The sequence below is a fragment of the Emys orbicularis genome, chromosome 19 (genome assembly GCF_028017835.1).
Source record: "Emys orbicularis isolate rEmyOrb1 chromosome 19, rEmyOrb1.hap1, whole genome shotgun sequence".
NCBI classification, from domain to species: domain Eukaryota; kingdom Metazoa; phylum Chordata; order Testudines; family Emydidae; genus Emys; species Emys orbicularis.
The window spans coordinates 3,922,289-3,938,487 of record NC_088701.1 but is presented as its reverse complement, the minus strand read 5'-3'; positions in this window follow the sequence as shown (position 1 = coordinate 3,938,487).

Genomic DNA, 16,199 nt, shown 5'->3' with positions numbered 1-16,199 from the left:
AGCAGAATTAGGCCCAATAAGTCATTAGCAGCTTCCAGGATTTGTGTTTGATTGAGAATTAGGCCCAATAAGTCATTAGCAGCTTCCAGGATTTGTGTTTGATTGGGAGCCGCCTCACTGCTATTGAGGCCAGCATATCTGTGTGTGTGTAGGCAGAGGCATGTGTATTTGTGTGAGGCCAGCATATCTGTGTGTGTGTGTGTGTGTGTGTGTGTGTGTGGGCAGAGGTGTGTGTATTTGTGCAAGGCCAGCATATCTCTGTGTGTGTGTGTGTGTGTGTGTGTGTGTGTGTGTGTGTGTGTGCAGGCAGAAGCATGTGTATTTGTGTGAGGCCAGCATATCTGTGTGTGTGTGTGTGTGTGTGTATTTGTGCAAGGCCAGCATATCTCTGTGTGTGTGTGTGTGTGTGTGTGTGTGTGTGCAGGCAGAAGCATGTGTATTTGTGCGAGGCCAGCATATCTGTGTGTGTGTGTGTGTGTGTGTGTGTATTTGTGCAAGGCCAGCATATCTGTGTGTGTGTGTGTGTTAGTTACCAGGCAGAGGTGTGTGTATTTGTGCTTAACTTGAAGCAGATGCTAAAGACCAATTGAACTTAAAGCATGTTCTCAAACTGGGACTCCAATTTATGCCAATGTAAATCCAGAGTGACTCCCTGGGGATCAAGAGCTTGTTCCAGATTTACACCCATGCAACTGAGATCAATATCTGACTCCACTGGCCCAGTCCTCCTCTGACAGCGGGCCTGATCCAGAGCTCCTGGCAATCGAGGGGAAGCTGCCCACTGGCTCTGAATCAGCCCCTTCCACCGAGTCCCTCCTGATTTCAGTTCATAACAAAATGTTTCCCCCACAAAAGCGTTTAAGGGAAGGAAAAAAAAAAAACCCCAAACAAACCATCAGCTACCACCAACACCGCCACCAGAATAACAGAGCCGGTCCCCCATCGGCCCCCCCCCGCCCCCAACAATCACAACCCCAGAGAAAACCACTTTCACCCATTCCCGGTGTAAGTCCGCGATGCGCCAATGCTCACTTACACCCGCTGGGGAGCTGGCCGCATCGACTTCCCAACTGCTGCTTTGCTGCTTTGGGTTTTGTCTTGTTTAATCCAGTTAGTGAAATAAAAAAGCGTTTTAAAAAATGTTATTTTTAAAAATTCTCACTCGACATGCAGGCTGCGAAGAAAGGGTCCGATTCTCCTCTGGCGCTCCCCAGGGCGAACCAGAATCACCCCCCGGCCTGATCCTGCTCGCAGCCACCGAGATGTGAATCAAGATCCTTGACACCACTGGAGTCACGCTGGCATAAGCGAGGCCAGAGGGGTCCAAAATATCGCTCCTCATTCCATGAACCCCGGGTCAAACTTGGCCCGGAGTTGCTATGGGGTAAATCCGGAACAACAGACCCAAGGCCATTCCTGCGTGGTTAGATTCCACCCCACAGCCCTGGAAAAGTACAACCCACCCCCCGATCCCCTCCCCACCCCCCAGAAATGCCCCAGCAGGTCACTCACCAGAAGAGAGAGGACTGGGGCCCGGGGCTGGATTCCCCCAGCAGCACAGAGAGGGCCAGGTCCGGAGGGCTGGGGAGGCTGAGGGATGTGGCTGGGGACAGCCGGCTCCACTCGCTGGGCAGCTGCTCAAGGCTCTTTCTTCTCTAGGGTCAGGCCAGCGAGGGTCGCCCCCCAGCCCCCTCCCTTCCTTTCACTTTCTGTTGTCAGGATGTTTCCACGCACAGACTCACACAGTGTCAGGCAGACACACAACCACCACACAGATACAATCACACAAGGACAGAGTCACACAATGACAGTCAGACAGAGTCACACACTTACACAACACAGACACAAACACACAGAGACTCACACAATAACAGGCAGACACACAACTGCACACATACACCACAAAGACACAATCACACCTGGACAGAGTCACACAATAATAGGCAGACACACAACCACACGCTTATACCACGCAGACACAATCACACACAGACAGACTCACACAATAACAGGCAGACACACAACCACACGCATACACCACATAGACACAATCACACACAGACCGACACACAATTACAGGCAGACACACAACCACATACACACACACTCTGACAAACAACAGAGACACAATCATACACGCACAATAACATAGACACAACCCCCCCACACACACACACAGAGTTACACAGGTGTGTGCACATACACACAAAATAGGCTCACACAATGATGCATGCACTGGTATACACGTAGACTCGCAGACACACAGATATCCCCACAATCCCACGTGCCACACAATCACACAGCTACACCAGGACACATTCAGCAAGTCACGCCTACGATAACACACAGACACATGGACTCACTCACACACAGTGTCACACACGCCTAGGAAGAGGTTCCTAGAGACACAATCACACACCCAGACGCTCACACACAACTTTTCCCCTGCTTTTCTCTCTTTGATCACCCGACTTAGTCCATCCCTCTCAAACTCCACTTTATTCCGTCTCTCTCTTTATTTCTCATTCCTTTCCTCCATTTATCGCCTTCTTTTCTTCCGGGGCCAGTTCCCTAGAGGGGCCGATGTGGGGGTGCAGGGATCTCTCTCTCTTTCTGTTGGATTTTCACTCTCCTCCTTTCTCTCCTTCAACAAAGAACTACTTTGGGCCACCCGTCTGCTTTGTTTTTCCCTTTTCCCTGCTGATCAACCCCCCCCCCCTTCCCCACTCAGTCCAAGAAACTCCCTCCCCACCCCACCCGGCCTCAAGCTCGGGGGTTAAGGACCCACTTGCTGGCTCAGGATGGGGCAGCACTGGGTCCAGGTGGCTTCTTCTTTGAGGAGAGGGTCCGGAGAAGAGCAACAAAACCCATCCAAGGTTCAGAGAACCGGAAAGGTTAAAAAACCTGGGTGTGTTGAGTCTGGAGAAAAGAAGGCGGAGGGGGGACCTGAGAACAGTCGGCACATCCGTTAAGGCAGTGGGGCCCGAACTTTTTCAGTCACGCCCCCCCCCTTACCTGGTTGTTCCCCACCACCACCCCCAGAGCCACAGTCAGGAGCCGAGGCCGGGAGCGGGGCTGTGGTTGGGGCCAGGAACCGGGGGCCGAGGCCAGGAGCAGAAGCTAGAGGCCACGGGCCACGGTGAGGGCTGGGACAGGAGCTGTGGCGGTGGCCATGGCCGGGAACGGAGCTGCGGAGTGGGGCCAGTTGTTCTCCATGTCCCCAGAAGGTAGGACAAGAAGCAATGGGCTTAATCTGCAGCGAGGGAGACGTAGGCTAGAATTAGGAAAAAGGGGGAGCTTCAGCTCTGGATCAGGCTTCCAAGGGGGGAGCTCAGGGACTCCCCATCCCAGGAGGGTTTTAAGGACAGGTGGGACAAACCCCAGTCCTTGGTCCTGGACTTGCCGACCTCTCTAGGTGGGTCCCCTCCCGCCCGACGTTTCTACGATTGGATGTGCTGAGTTATCCTGCGCCCGCCCTTTCCTTTAGACACAGAGGAGGTGATGGGACCCCCACTGCTCCGGGCGGGGGGAAGGACCCCAGCTTTGCGCCGGCTCTGTCCCTCCCTCCCTGCTCCCGCGGAGGTGTGTGACAGTGAGCTGAAGGCCAGAAGGGACCGTTGGGTCATCTCGTCTGACCTCCCCTCTAACGCAGGCCCGCAAATGTCACACCGGTCCCTCCCCGTACCAAGTCCTACGCCTGGCGAAAGCATCTTCCAGAACGGCCTCCTGTCCAGGAGTGGCAGAAGCTCCTTAAAAGTGTGTGGGGGGGGCACCGGCGCCTGAACCGTGGCCCCACCTGCTCGTACCGCCCCTTCCCACGAGGCCACGCCCCTTCACCACAAGGCCACGCCCTCTTCTCACCTCTTCCCCCCCCCCCACCCTCCCTCACTCCTCGTTCACCGTCAGGCATTTTTCTCATTTCTGATTCTTTTTGCTGTATCCCCTAGACCATGGGTGGCGCATAGCCCCCCCCCCTTTCGGGGAGGCTAGCCCCACGGCCCCGCCCCTTCCACATGAGGCCCCCGCGGGCGGAGAAGCCCTGGGCTGGCCGGACCCCCGAGCCCGCCACTCATGCCCTAGACCCCCCTTCTCCTTCAGCGCTGGGCTAGAACCCAGGTGTCCTGACTCGGAACAAAGAGCATCAGCCGCACTCTCCGGGGCGGGGGGGGGGGGGGACTCTAGCCCGGGAAGCAGTGACCCTGACCAAGATTTGGGGGCCGTGGCGCAGAATCAGCTGACGGTGATGCGCGACACTGGGGCCAAAAGGGCTAATGGGATCCCGGGATGCCTCAATGGGGGGATCTGCAGTAGGGGCAGAGAGGTGATTTTCCCTCTGGATCGGGCACTGGTGCGACCACTGCTGGGATCCCGTGGCCGGCTCAGGCGCCCACAATTCAAGCAGGACGTTGACAGATCGAAGAGGGTTCAGAACACAGTGATTGACTCCAGGAGCTCAACTGAGTCAACTTAACCAGGAGCGATGAAGGGGTGACTTGGGGGACAAATATTTAACGGGGGGCTCTTCGGGCTAGCCGAGAACGAGCTAACACGCGCCAATGGCTGGACGTTGAAGCTAGACAAATTCAGACTGAACTAAGGCGTCAATACTTAACGGGAGAGTAATTAACCCAGGGTCGTGGTGGATTCTTCATCACCGACGATCTTTAAACCAAGCTTGGCTCCGGCCTGGGTTATCCAGGGGGTCAGACCAGATGGCCAAATGGACCCTTCTGGCCTTGGAATCTATCAATCCCCACCCCCACCCATAGGCGCCGACTCCGTGGGTGCTTCGGGGCTGGAGCACCCACAGGGAAAAATTAGCGGGTGCTCCGCACCCACCGGCAGCCAAGCTCCTCCCTTCTTGCCTCTTTCTGCACCCCCCCCCAACAATGTCATGTCCCTGCTCCTCCCCCTCCCTCCCAGTGCTTCCCGCACCCCACCCCACCACCCCCGCCGCCGCCTAACAGCTAGGACTTTCCAGGAGGGAAGGGGAGGAGGCGGAGACGAGGAAAGGCAGGGATGGGGACTTGGGGGAAGGGGATGGAATGGGGGCGGGAAGGAAGCAGGACTGGGGTGGGAAAAGGCAGGGTGGGGCAGGGACGGCGTGGAATGGGGGTGGGGCGAGGGCGGTGCAGGGGCGGGGAGAGGGGAGGTCGAGCACCCACCGGGCAGAGGGGAAGTCGGTGCCTATGCCCCCACCCACTTTAACCATTAGACTCCACTCCCCTATCCCAGAGCTGAGGATGGAACCCAGGAGTCCTGACTCCCAGCCCCCTCCCACTCCAATTTTTCAATATTTCTGTCCTGTCCTTGCTCCAAGCTCTATGGAGATGTTCCCAGATCAATCTGCTCCTGTCACCATATCCTTGCAAACACTCCCCCGGGCTCTCAGGCACGGCTCCAGCCCTGGCCCCCCTTTGCTATAACTGTGTGCAATGGGCTGGAACAGGCTACAGTGGGAATGAAATGGTGTGTGTGTGTGTGTGTGTGTGTGTGTGTGTGTGTGTGTGTGTGCGTGTGTGTGTGTGTAGGGGGGATCCCAAAGCCCCGTTGCTCCTCAAAAGGGACCAGCAACCTGCCTGGAGGAGAAAAGAAGGGACTCAAGAGAGAGGGGGGAGATGCGTTGGCAGGGGAGGGTGGGTTCTAGTGGTTAGAGCAGGTTCTATCTCCAGCTGTGACCGTGGGCAAGTCACCCCCCCCCATCCTGTCTGTGCCTCAGTTTCCCCACCTGCAAAATGAGGCTGATAATTTTTCCTTTTCTGTCTTGTCTATTTCAGCGTTGAGCTCTTTGGGGCAGGGGCAGGCTCTCACTCTGTGATTGTGCAGCACCCAGCGCGATGGGGTCTGGAGCTCAGCTGGGGTCTGTGCAGCGCCTGGCATTCTGGGAGGGGAGTGGGGGGGGGCTCAGGACTCCTGGGTTCTCTTCCCAGCTCTGGGAGGGGAGTGGGATCTAGTGGTTAGAGCTGAGGGGGGATGGGATCAGGACACTAATGGGCTCCAAGCAGGGCCGGCTCTGGCTTTTTTGCCGCCCCAGGCAAAAAAGCCTCCGCCCCCCCCCCCGGGGGGGGGCGGAGGCGGGGGCTCCGCTCTCCCGCCGGGGGGAGGGCGGCCGGAGCCCCGGGGCGAGGGTGGCGAGCCCCGGCGGCCGGGGGCAGGGCGCCGGGGGGGAGGGCGGCGAGCCCCGGCGGGGGCTCCGCTCTCCCCCCGGCGGCCGGGGGGAGGGCGGCCGGAGCCCTGGGAGGAGGGCTCGGCTCTCCCCCCCCCCCCCCCCCCGCGGCCAGAGCGCCGGGGGCAGGGCGGCGAGAGGGCGGCGAGCCCCGGCTGGGGCTCGGCTCTCCCCCCGGCGGCCAGAGCGCAGGGCGGCGAGCCCCCCGGCAGCCGGGGGGAGGGCGCGGGGGGGAGGGCGGCCAGAGCGCCGGGGGGAGGGCGGCGAGCCCGGCTGTGGCCCCGCTCTCCCCGGAGGCCCGAGCGCCGCGCCGCCCCCCTTCAGGTGCCGCCCCAAGCACCAGCTTGGTTGCCTGGTGCCTGGAGCCGGCCCTGGCTCCAAGGAGCCCCTGGCAATCGTCCTGTCTCTTGTTCTCAGCTCATAAGAGAACCTGGTGCCTCCCTAGAGCAGCTCAACGCCCCCCCCCCCCCCTTTATACTCAGCCTCCGGCCGCTTGGTGCCATCTAGTGGCGACAACGGGGAGTTCCCGCCTCCAGCCCCAGCCCCAGCCCAGCCGGATTCCCAGCCAAACCAGGCATCTCTGCTCCCAGTACAAACTGGAACAGGCTGCAGGAGAGAAGCACAGCCAGCCAGAGATTATAACACCCTCCCTCACTGCCCTATCCTCTGATCTGGGTCCACTCCTGGTTGGGGGAGATGGGAGGGAGCGTCACATGCCTGCTTCTTGTTAAATTGCACCGCCCCTTATATGCTGAAGAGAAAAGGCCGAGAGGTGGGGCAGGGGACAGAGGGTCCTTCACAGCACCTGGGGTTGAACAGCAAGCTCAGATGCTGATCCAGATCTGGGCTTCCTGGCAGGCTGGGGAATTAGGGACTGGGGTACTGGGTGGCTGGTAGATAGATAAGGAAGAGGAATGCGAGGTGGATAGGACTGTTAGCCCCATTTTACAGATGCGGAAACTGAGGCACGGAAGGGGCCTTGTCCCTCTCCTTCCCAAAAGTCACCTCCCGCCTTCTGTTACCAGCTTTGCCCGTTACTTTGGGGTACGCTCATTTATTAGGGTCACTCTTCTGGGGCGGGGGGTGTTCTGTACTTCTCTCAATGTGCTGCTTGTGTCACTTGGGTTCTCATACAGAGCTCTACTTCCCCCTGCTGCAAGTCCTCTCCCAACGGGTGATACCAGTCAGCTCCGTGTTCTTGGGGAACCAGGGCCTGACTCACGAAGGACACCCCCCCCCAGCCTCTGCTTGAACCAAAACTGATTAGAAAAAAGAGTTACAGAAAGCAATGAAAAGGCCGTGGGAGACACACCGAAACCCCCCCTGAGAAGGGGGACAGGATTAAGGCAACTCCCCTGGCCTCATCTGCATCAAAGATGGGCCAGGGAGGCATCTCCATCAGCATACAGAACGGAGAACAGAAATTCCAAGGCAAGAACTGCCCTGAACTCTGGGACCAGAGAAGCAGGGAAGCAGTGCATCATGGGGGATCTCTGCTCCAGATGTTAATGGACCCACGCTTGCACACACCCAGCTCAGTAGTGATCAGACCAATTCTAGTAATGAATCCTTGATTGGTATCCAAAATACTGAAGCTGCCTAATTGCATTGTGAGCTCCCTTGAAGGAACACCACCCACGCATAGCCAGGAATGATTAGCCCCTATTGTCCAGCCCAGGGGTCGGCAACCTTTCAGAAGTGGGGTGCCAAGTCTTCATTTATTCCCTCTAATTTAAGGTTTCGCGTGCCAGTCATACATTTTAATGTTTTTAGAAGGTCTCTTTCTCTAAGTCTATAATATAGAACTAAACTATTGATGTATGAAAAGTAAATAAGGTTTTTCAAATGTTTAAGAAGCTTAATTTAAAATTAAATTAAAATGCAGAGCGCCCCGGACCAGTGGCCAGGACCCGGGCAGCGTGAGTGCCACTGAAAATGAGCTCGCGTGCCGCCTTTGGCACACGTGCCCTAGGTTGCCTACCCCTGGTCTAGTGTAAAGAAAACCCTTGAGTCATCAATTTACTCATAAACAAATCTAGTGTCTCCCTTGAACCATTGTTGTTTCCCTACAAGAAACCCCTACCCATGCTCAAGTGTGTTCTGATGCCTGGATCCAAACTCTGCAGCAGTTCCACTGGGATTTCATCTTCTCCTGACTGATCGTGCTGGGGGCTCTGCCTGTCTCCTGCCCTCAGGACCCTGAGCGACCACCATCATCTGGGAACCCCGACCAGTTCAAGCTTCATGGAAGTGGTGAGATCCCAGCTCGCTTGCTCGCTCTCTCTCTGTTTTCTTTTCTACCTCAGGTATAACTTTCTAACCCTGACTTGTTTGATCAGGTCTAGTTTTCTATATCGGACCTTTGTAACCTTTAATAATGTAACTGTTATGTTGGTGTGGTCATCACTGTTATTCAATAAATAACTTTTATGGTTCAGCTGGTTGCTTTTGTTGCCCTCCCTCTCTCTGAACTTTACTCTTTTGTGTTTTTGGCTTCCCCATTTACTCTGCAGCAACGCTCCTCTTACCGAAGCTAAAGATCCCTGTAGCGGCCAAAAATCCGGGGGGGGGTTGCTCATCCAGTGGGTTACTACTAGAACAATTGTAACGTGACAGTGGGGATAGGGACGTGCTGAACCTGGGACATACGAGGGTGGCAGCTTGGAAGTGCTGCTCAACCCAGACTACTGAGTCCAGGGACATATAAGGGGTTAGCTTGAGATTACTGATTGACCTGGTCCACTCAGACTTGCTCTATTAGAGAGAGAGAGAGAGAGAGAGAGAGAGAGAGAGAGAGAGAGAGAGTGTGTTCATCTGGTTCTGGGGCTGGAGGAACCTAGCCCTGGGGAACCGAGGTCCTGCAGGGTAGCTCCATTGGGAGGGGATTTGCAGCAGGGAGAAGTAGAGCTCCATATGAAAACACAAGTGACACAAGCAGCACCTTGATAGAATTACAGAACCCTCCTCAGAAGAGTAACCCTAATAAACGAACGTACAAAGTAACAGGCAAATCTGGTAACATGGGGCTATCCTGCAGGACCTCGGTTCCCCAGGGCTGGGTTCTTCCAGCCCCAGGATCAGATGAACACACACATTAACAGAGCGCGTCGGAGAGGACCGGGTTAATCAGCACGCCCAAGCTGACCCCTTATATGTCCCTGAACTCAGTAGTCTGGGTCGAGCAGCACTTCCAAGCTGCCACCCTCGTATGTCCCAGGTTCAGCACGTCTCTATCCCCACTTTCACGTTACAATTATTCTGGTAGTAACCCACTGGATGAGCAAACCCCACCGGATTTTGGGGCGCTGCAGGGATCTTTTAGCTTAGGTACGAGGAGCGTCGCTGCAGAGCGAATGGGGAAACCAAAAAACACCCACGACGGGGAGAGAGAGAGGGAAGCAACCGGCTTAATCATGAAAGTTATTTATTGCCAGGTAATAACCATACGGGAGCCAAGCAAACAAAACAGTGATGGTATTAAATCGAACTTAAACTTGATTGTAAAAGAGTTTTAGAAACTGTAAGTGATCACACAAGTCAGGGTCAGAAGGCTACACCTAGAGAGAGAGAGAGAGCTGGGGTCTCACCACCCCGTGAAGCTTGAATCGATCAGGGGTCCCAGGTGGTAGCTGAGGGTCCGCAGTGCTGGAGACAGGCAGAGCCCCCAGCACGATCAGTCAGGAGAAGATGAAATCCCAGTGGAACTGATGCAGATTTTGGATCCAGGCATCAGAACACCCAGGCATCCAGAGCGTGGGTAGGGGTTTTTGTAGAGAAACAACCATGGTTCAAGGGAGAACACTAGATTTGTTTGTGTGTGAACAAGGGCGAATACCAAAGTTGCTTTGTTCAGGCTAGACATGGGAGCTGCTCATTCCTGGCTTTGGGCAGTGTTCCTTGGAGGGAGCTCACAATGCAATTAAGGAGTTTCACTAGTTTGGATACCAATCAAGGATTCATTACTAGAATTGGTCTGATCACTGCTGAGCTGGGGGGGTGCAGGCGTGGGTCCATTAACATCTGGAGCAGAGATCCCCCATCATGCAGTGCTTCCCTGCTTCTCTGGTCCCAGAGTTCCCTGCGGTTCTTGCCCTGGAATCTCTGTTCTCCGTTCTGTATGCTCATGGAGGTGCCTCCTTGTCCCATCTTCGATGTAAATGAGGCTCGGGGAGTTTCCTTAATCCTGTCCCCCTTATCCCAGGGGTTTAGGGGGTCTCCCGCGGCCTTGTCAATGCTCTTTGTAAGTCTTTCTTCTGATGGGTTTTGGCTCAAGCAGAGGTGGGGGGAGGGGAAGGTCTTTCGTGAGTCAGACAGGCTGGGTACTGCGCCCTGGTTCCCCAAGAACACAGAGCTGCTAGGTAACACTGGTTATTGCTGGATCTCCCCCACGCCACACACAATATCTAACCTGCCTTTGAGCAGGCCCAAGAGCATCTCTGTGCCCAGACTCTTTGTGGGGCCTGCTGCTTGCTTAGGGGACGGGGATGGGTAGGCAGTTGGTGTTTGGCGCAGCCATGGTGTGCAGCCCAGTGCTCGTGTGCGACCCTACAATAATAAGCCGAGATGTACAGGCCAGACATCACTAGCAACCCTACAATAACAAACCAGCGTCCACAGCCCAGCACTCTTAACTCCTGCCTGTTCTCAACCAAACCCCCTCCCTTCCCAAGTGCACAGCCCCACTGCTTTCAACAGGCCAGCAGCAACACTGGCTCTACAGGGAGTGTGGAGGAGATAAAGAGACTTTCTCAAACTCACCAGCAGGGGGAGCTCAGCTCTCATCCATCTCCCCACGCCCTCACCTATCTAGTCCCCTCCTGACATACCGGTGGCCAAGCTGCCCCTGCCCTGCTAGGGACTGTCCACTCTCCCCAGCAGGGGGCGCTGCATGCATCAGATGCACAAAGTCGCCTTTGGCTGTTCCCAGCCTCTGAGAAGCCCCCTGGTGGAACTGGGAGGATGGGAGATGTGGTGACGTGCAATGGACAGCCCCCTCCCAGAGGCCCCTCTGCAGCTGTTCTGTCAAACTCTGCCTCAGGTGCGCGTGCGAAGGGAGGGGAGAGCAATGGAAACAGCCCCGGGGGCTTCTTCTGCATCATCTCAGCTGCTACTGCAGGGTTGTTATTATTTGTATAACCACCAAGCTTTAGAAGTGCCCAGCTGAGATCAGAGCCCCGTCATGCCGGGCGCTGCACAGACCCCGCCTGAGATCAGGGCCCCATTGTGCCAGGTGCTGCACAGACCCTGAACGTAGCTCTCAATCCCCTTATGCTAGTTGCTGTACAGTGAGAGACGGCCCAATGCCCCTGGCAGTTTATCATCTAAATAGACAAGGCAAACCGGGAAACAAAGGCAGGAAGAGACTTAGCTGGGGATAGAACCCAGGTGTCCTGAGGCCCAGTCCAGGGCACCATCCCGCACCGTCTCTCAGTTACAGAGCCTGCTTTTGCCATTGGCTGAGACCCAATCCTCTGACTGTACATACTGAAAAACTTCCCCCCACACCGCCCCCTGCTGTTGGGATTCACCCCTGCCCTGGGGTGAGCAGGGAGCCCACAGCCTGTTCAGCAGGGAGGGGAATCAGGGTCCATTGTGGGTATTTATGGCTACAGATACCAGTCCTGGAAGGAACTGGGCTGAGACCCCACCCAACTCATTTCACCTGGAGGTCGCCCGATGGCCCTCATCTGAGATAGGCTGAGCTCTTGACCCCAGCGTGGATTCAGAGTGACTCTGGAGTGACTCAGGTTTAAGAGGGGAGGCCAGAATCCGCCCATCTGGTGATTTAGAGATGAAAGGATCCCTAATCTGTTATACACCAGCCACCCCACCCCCTGCCAATCTAGACAGGAGTTCAAAGTCACCTCCCTCTGTTTGCTCTGCCCTCAAAGAGGCGGCACAATGTTGCCCTAACAGAGCTGTGACCTTCCCTACTGTTCCTAGCCAGCTGCCAAATTATTTAACCCTTTCACTGCGAACACGTTTCTGATTCCCGCCCTCACCCCCGCCCCATTCAAAGAAACTTAAAACAATGCAACGATCACGTTACATGCTGTGATTGTCGTTTTGATTCCTTTTATCCGTCGATAGTTTAGGAGGGGCCCAGGGGGTCGGGCACCGGCCAGGGAGTCAGGACGCCTGGGTTCTCTTCCACAGCTTCGCCTCTCAGCTGTGGGGTGAGACCTTGAGCAAGGGGGTTGGATTGAGGACACACAGGCAGCGTTCGTTCTGGTGTTTCCTGGCTGGCGAGAGCTTGGCTTTGCACCCTTAGTATTCATTGAATCGAGTTTTTGTCTTCATTATCCGTAGTGATTATTTTTACAACCTCTAGGCGCCCAGTCATTGCCCAGGACCCCAGAGTGCCAGGTGCTGTACATTATTTATTAGGTGTATTACGGTAGTGCCTAGGCGCCCAGTTGTGGCCAAGGACCCCATGGTGCTACGTTCTGTACGTTATTTATTAGGTATATTACGGTAGCGCCTAGGCGCCCAGTTATGGCCAAGGACCCCATGGTGCCAGGTGCTGTACATTATTTATTAGGTGTATTACGGTAGTGCCTAGGTGCCCAGTTATGGCCAAGGACCCCATGGTTAGGTGCTGTACATTATTTATTAGGTGCATTATGGTAGCGCCTAGGCGCCCAGTCGTGGCCCAGGACTCCGGTGCTCGGAGCTGTACAGACACAGTTTATTGGGTTGTGTTGTCTTGCTGAGGCCAGGACTGAACTCAGGGCCCCGTCGTGCCGGGAGCTGCAGAGACCCGGCAAGTGACAGTTCCTGCCCCACAGAGCTCACAGTCTAAAAACCCTGCTAACATTGGCTGTGCTTGGACTGAACCAGTGTGGGGCTGTATCCTGATCAGCCCCACCCCCACCCCCGCTGGGCCCCTCATTCCCCTCTCTGGCCAGCCCCTCACCCCCCACTCCACTCCAGTCCACCCCTCCCCTACCAGCCCTCACCCCTCCACTCTGGCCAGCTCCCTCTCTCACCACTCCAGCCACTCTCCCATAGCCAGACCTCTCTCCCCACAATCCTCCCCGTCCCAGCTGGGTCCCTCACCCCACACTCGGTCCAGCTTGCCAGCCAGGCCCCTTGTCCCCCCATTCCAGCCTGCCCCCCCCAACTGGGCCTTTTGCCCCCTCACTCCAGCCAGCTCCCCAGCCAAGTCCTTCACCACCACCACCACCACCTCGCACACGCACACACACACACACACACACACGCACGCTTACTGCTCTTTCGGGCCTACATTTGCACTTAGAAAGTTGCATAACACCCAGAGTTAGGCCAACCCGCAGGAAGCCTGCAACCCCTCTCTGTACCGGTAAAACCCCCACAACCCTGAGAGGTGTTAAGAGCAACACCTAGGAGACAGGCAGACAACTTCCGTCCTTAAAAGTCAGCGAGCGTGCAGAGACGGGCGCAAAGCTGGGGTGCAAATATAGACTTGGAGACTTTAAGGTCAGAAGGGACCGTTGTCTGACCTCCTGCAGATCGCAGGCCACAGAACCTCACCCACCCACTCCTGGAATAGACCCCGAACTTCTGGCTCAGTCACTGATATCCAAAATCATAGTTTAAAGACTTCAAGTTACAGCGAATCCACCATGTGCTCTAGTCCAAATGTGCAAGTGACCCCACACTGCAGAGGAAGGTGAAAACCAGGGCCAGCGCTTTCACTAGGCGACCCTAGGCGGTCGCCTAGGGCGGCAGGATTTGGGGGGCGGCATTTTGTGGCCCTCAGCAGAAATTCGGCGGCGGGGGGTCCTTCCGCTCCTGGTCTTTGGCGGAAATTCGGCGGCGGGTCCTTCACTCGCTCCGGGACCCGCGGCCGAAGTGCCCCGAAGACGCGGAGCGGAAGGACCCCCGCTGCCAAATGCTCAGAGGAGGAGTGCTGCCGCCTCGGGCGGCAAAAACCCTGGCGCCGCTCCTGGTGAAAACCTCCCAGGGTCTCTGCCAATCTGACCCGGGGGCCAATTCCTTCCTGACCCCAAACCTGGCGATCGGTTGGACCCTGAACATATAGGCGAGACCCACCAGCCAGATGCCTGGGAAAGAATTCAGAGCCCTCCCCAGCTCGTGTCCCATCTCCGACTGTTGGGGATCTTTGCTGCTAGCAGTCGCAGATCGACTCCATGCCATCCCGTCACACCATCCCCTCCAGAAACGTATCAGTTCAGTCTTGGATACAGTTAGGTTCCCCCCCGACTGCTCCCCTTGGAACAGCCAACCGAAGGGGCGGGGGAGGAAAGAATTACTAGTAGACGGCACAGGGGACGGATTCAAATAGAAGGATCCAGCCCCTCCCCCAAACACACATTTTGGGGGTTGCTGTTTCTACCGGCGTTCCTGGTTTTCCCATTGCAAAACAGCCCCCTCTTTTCTTCCCAAACCCGAGGGGACAAAAACTTGCACAGAAATATCCCTGCCCCTACTTGGGGGTTTCTTCCATTATTGCCACAAGGGGGCGCTGTGTCCCCCAAGGGCCAGACCCTTGGGTGCAAAATCAGATGCAATTTAAAGCCATCCCTGCAAAAAGTACCTGCCCCTGCTGCTTCTGTTTGCACAGGCCCTGGGGTTAGGGAAGGGGGGGAAAGCTCCAGGAGCTTAGCCGCCATGTCCTGCCCCACTGAACTCAGTGGGGGGGTTACAGTTGCGTTCAGGGGGTGCAGAATGGAGTGCTAAAGGCCTGCTAGACCTAGCAATGCTCTCTGCTCGCCCAGCCAGGGCGTGGGCATCCTCATTTGGAGAGACAGGCCTGGAAAGTGCCATTGCCAACACAGGTCTGTGACTAGCTTCATGTCATGGGAGCGGGCCATTATGCAGGTATGAAATCTAATGCAGGGGGAAAGGCCCGTATAACTCAATAGGGACTGGAGTGAGGGTTCGCAGGGCTGGGGGGATAGTCCGGTGTGTATGGGGATAGACAGAGAGAGGGGGGTGCCTGGGGATAGATAGCTAGATAGAGGAATGCATAGATAGAAGGGAAAACGACTAATGCAATGGTGCCTTTCCTATGTGGGACCCTGCCCCACCTGGAAATCCCTCTCCTAGCTATTCCTGCTCTCTAGATTCCCAGAGGGGAAGCCAGCCACAGGGGACCATGCCGGTTATCTGGACAGACTCGCCGCATGGCGCAGGCCAGAGGTTCCAGCGTCACAGCCCATATCTGGCCAGGGAGCTAACATGGATTTATTAACTCCATCTAAGGTATTTACCTGGACTCTCTTACCGTATTATGTGAGCACCTCACAGCTGCTCTGTTGATCCTCACACACACACACCCCCATCCCGCGAGGGAGGGCAAGGCTGTTCATCCCCATTGTAGATGGGGAAACTGAGGCACGCCATGGTAAAGTGACTGGCCCACGGTCACAGGAGGGAATAGAACCCAGGTTTCCCCAAGGCGGAGACTTGAACCCTGCTCACGGGGCCAGCCGGGCTTCGGGGACCCCCTCCTCCCCCTAGGCCTGGGGGCTGGGACTCCCGGAGTGCGTGGGGGGGGGAGGCGGGGGTCTCGACCCGCTGCTGGCCCCGTGGGGATACACAGGAGGGTCCGAGGCTGGAGAGACGCTGAGCTCTGCCAGCCGAAACCCGCCCGTCTCCGATCCTTGCTCCAGCCCCTGGCCCGGGCCCCTCCCCAGAGCCCGCGTGGGGCAGGACGGGGAGGGAGGAGCCCCAGCCCCGGCTCCAGTCCCAGCAGCTGGAGGTGGAGGGAGCAGCCGTCGGCGCCTCTCAGTCCGGCGCTGGGCTGAGCAGGAGCCCCGGGGAGCGAGCGCCCCAGCCCGGCTGCAGGGAGACCCCCTGCCCCGCTCCCCCGCCGGCGGGGAGAGGAGACCGGCCCCAGCGAGGGGGGAGCCCAGGGCCGGTGAGCGCGGCAGCGGCCAACAGGTACCTGGAAGGGCTGCCCCGGGGGCAGCTGGGACCCTGTCCGGACCCCCTGCCCTCTCCTACCCCGGGGGGAGCTGGGACCCCTGGCTGGACCCCCTTCCCGGGACCTCCAGACCCCCCTTCTCGGGGCCCCTGCCCCCTG